This window comes from Chenopodium album, chromosome 26, assembly GCF_948465745.1.
Source record: "Chenopodium album chromosome 26, dcCheAlbu1.1, whole genome shotgun sequence".
Lineage (NCBI taxonomy): Eukaryota > Viridiplantae > Streptophyta > Magnoliopsida > Caryophyllales > Amaranthaceae > Chenopodium > Chenopodium album.
The window spans coordinates 27054655-27058456 of record NC_137859.1 but is presented as its reverse complement, the minus strand read 5'-3'; the positions used below and the strand labels follow the sequence as shown (position 1 = coordinate 27058456).

At 37.8% G+C, this 3802-nt stretch overlaps 1 non-coding gene across 1 annotated transcript; it reads left to right on the top strand.

Annotated features, from left to right (window-relative positions):
• Positions 1–721: 721 nt before the first annotated feature.
• On the top strand, positions 722–827 carry LOC145618796 (small nucleolar RNA R71). Its single transcript, XR_014108041.1, has one exon. It is a non-coding gene; the product is annotated as a small nucleolar RNA R71 (small nucleolar RNA).
• The last annotated feature ends 2975 nt before the right edge of the window (positions 828–3802 follow it).

Genomic DNA, 3802 nt, shown 5'->3' with positions numbered 1-3802 from the left:
ACCTTGGTTATGATTTACATAACCTTGGTTTTGATTACCATAATTTTGGCTTTGATTTTGGCCACTATAACCTTGGTTATGGTTACCACGAGAACCTTGATTCCCTTGGTTCCTATAACCACCACCATGATTATAGTTGTCAAAATTGCCTTGGTTTTGGTAATTCCTATTCCATTGGCCTCTTTGATTATCAAACCTTTGAACATTGTTGTTTGACACAAAATTAACATGTTCACACTCATAGTTGTCAAACTCATCAACACATTCATTGTTGCAATTTCTAGAATCATGGTCATATGATCCACATACATCACAAAACAAACATCCCACAGGCATATTATGTGAAGTAGAAAGAGTTTGAGAGTTAGAAGAAGTACATCTCCCCTTAATTTTGGAGGGAAGATTTGGAGCTTGGGAAGAGGAAGAAACACTCTCCAACTTGGCCTTGATCGCCGTCATCTCCTTTCCCAAGTTTGTCATTTGAGAAGAAAGATTGTTGATGGCATTAAGATGGTCCACCGAGTACAACAAAGATTGCTTGCTTGAAGAATCTCTTTCCCCATCTTGCCAATCTCTATAGTAAGTCACCACATCCTCTATTATGTCCACAACTTCTTCTTCGGTTTTGTTCATGATACGACCACCGGCCCCTCCATCAAGACATGCTTTGCCTTGAGGACTCAAACCACCATAGAAGATTTGGATCAATTGATATGTTGAAATTCCGTGGTGAGGACATTCTCTTTGGTACTCCTTGAATCTCTCCCATGCCTCATAAAGACTCTCATTTGGCTTTTGCTTGAATCCTTGAATTAAAGCCCTTGCCTCCGCCGTTTTCTTTTGAGGATAGAAATGGGACAAGAAAGCTTTAGTGACATCATCCCAAGTTCTCAATGAATTGGGCTTCACCTCTTTGTCTAGCCATTCCAAAGACCTTCCTATGAGGGAGAAAGGGAACAACTTAAGGCGGATGAATTCTTGAGACACTCCATTAACCTTGATCGTGTTGCAATATTTTTCAAACTCCTTAAGATGGTTCAATGGGCTCTCGTTCTTTTCCCCACTATATTGTCTCCTCTTAATTAGGGTGATCATTGCTGGCCGAATTTCAAAGTCGTTTTTCGGTGTTGTAGGTGGAGCTATGTCGTTCTCGAACCTATATGCACCGGGTACTCCCAATTATTTCTAGGCAACTCTTGGTTGTTCTCCTATGACTTGCTCTTGTTCAATCTCTTCTTCGCTTGAGGAACTATAATCCAAAGTCTTGTTTGCTACCCTCCTCCTTGAGAGAGTTCTTTCAATCTCCGGATCAAAGGGAACAAATGAGCGATCTCGGGACCTATGCATACAAAACTCAAAGAAAATATAAGTAGCACGGCTACAAGTGTAGCGTAAAGTGTATAATCTTTTTTGTATTTTGCAAATGAAATGAAATAGACACAACAACAACATGCACTCAAAGCACCATTCCCCGGCAACGACGCCATTTTGATGGGAAGGAGAACAGTAGGTCATTGGGCTACCACCCCACCAAATCAAACAAAATTTGTAACTTAACAAACCCCTATTTAGTGTAGTGGTAAGTCAAGGTCGAACCCAAAGGAATGGAGGTCGAATGCACAATGCCTAAGTCAAGCTATTTCGAAGTCAAGTAAAAGGGGTTTATGAAGGAAACTAGAGCTAGAGCTAAATGATGCAAGAACTTATATGAAATCAATCTAAAGACACTAGGGTAATGGATCCACATCTAATCGTAATGGAAAATGGTAATTTGGGAGGTCAAACCGACTAAGTCAAGTGATATGAAGGAAAATTATCATGTATCCAAAAGAGCATACCAAGATGGTTTACCTAGAGGTCTAACTAGCGTCAACTACACTAAACACACCTAGGGAACGTCACAAAGCGCCTCAATCGTGAAATTGCAAGTTACTAATCAATGGTCCGTATCATAGCAAGCTCACAATGCAATCTAGTGCAATAATCAAAGATGGCCAAACCTCAATTAATCACACACATGCACATGAATTATCAAACTAATCAATGGTCCGTATCACTAGCCGTAGGAATCAAGATCAAAACTGCAACAATCATCAATTTCATCATCAACATAATTGAAATCAAAGATTAAACCAACAATTAATCAAAATCAATCAAAAATCAATTAAACTACAATCAATCATCAATAACATGGAAAACAAATGAAATCAACTAGAATCAAACTTGTATTGAAATCAAGAAGAAGATCCTTACAAAACTTTGATCTAAAGATCAATAACAATGAGGAATTCTTGAGCAATCACCAAAAATCATGAGTTTCTCTCTCTAAAGTTCTTGAGTTTCTCTCTCTAAAATTCTCCCAAAAACTAACTATCCAAAATCAATCTAAAAACTTCTTCCTAAAAATAGGTAGAAATAACTAAATATACAAAGAGGAGGTCGGTATTGACGCCCAAAAATAGACCCTCGTAGGTGCGGGCGCTCGGAGGAGGGAGAATGGTGCGCACGGGGCACACCCAGATTGGTGCGCCCGCACGCACCAGGTATGCGGCCGCACCCGACCAATGTGCGGCCGCACACCACCTTGGTGCGCCCGCACATATCTGGGTCTTTCCCCCTTCGTCTCTTCGTCCTAGATCAAGCGGTGCACACGTCCTAGATGATGATGATGGAGGACAAAGTAAGCAGAAACTTTCTTGAATTTCTTGAAAAGTGTAAGCCATGAAGAAGGCATAAACAAAGCCTTGAAGCTTGCCTCTTCGATCCACCTTTGACTTGAAGCTTCTTGCAGCATCTTTAGGTATGAAAACAATGAAAGCTCATAGAGAGAAAGCTCGGGAATTCTTGGACAATCAATTACCACCTACAAATAAATGACAAAAAGCAAGTATAAGAGAAAAATAACAAGTAAACTAGAAAAAGCATGAAATAGAGAAACTAACTACATAAAGCATAAAATGAAGAAAACAAGAATAAAACTAAGGAAAACTAAAGAAAAGAGTGATAAAATGAAATAGAAATCATCCAAAAAGGAACCAAATGAGTGCCATAAATGTCACTCATCAGCACCTGCCTGAGCAACAAACATTTTGTGCTAAGTATGGTTGTGTAGTAGTACCCTGTGGTCTATATAGGACTAGAACGTGCATTAAACGTTTTAATACAACTTTTATTCCTTATTTTGTAGAAAGACATTATAAGAACTTTTCTCATCCAGATCACATATGAAGCCTTTGCTACATTTGATTTGACGTATGTAGTTTTTGTTTAGTTTTGTAGCTTATCTTAAATGTATATCCCTTGAACAATGGTTGGAAGATAGGTAATTTACATCCATTATCAAAATATATCTCATATAGATTGATAGCTTCCTACATAAACACTTCACAAGGTATTCTTTCAGAGTTTGTTGTAAAACGATTTCACAACTCTTGGATGTTTATCAATGTCTTGGCTTAAATTTTCATTATTACGATCATATCGCAATATTTTGAATGTGTTGCCAAGTACATGTCCTCGACTTAAATTTTCACAATTACAATCATATTGTAGTGTAATCATTATCTTGTCAAGTTGATACTGAACTTCATATTGAACATTTTGAACTTTTCAAAATTTTTACTTCCATGCTTCAACTAAGCATAAATAGTGATCGTATCACAAATGAAGTTTCGTTGTCCATTTCTAGCCTTTGAACCTTTAGCTTTCTTACATCGATATGTATTCGACCTTGAGTTCACATCATCATTTCTCTAAATGGTGACTTAGTCAAATCTTCAAATTAGAATGATAATTACATATA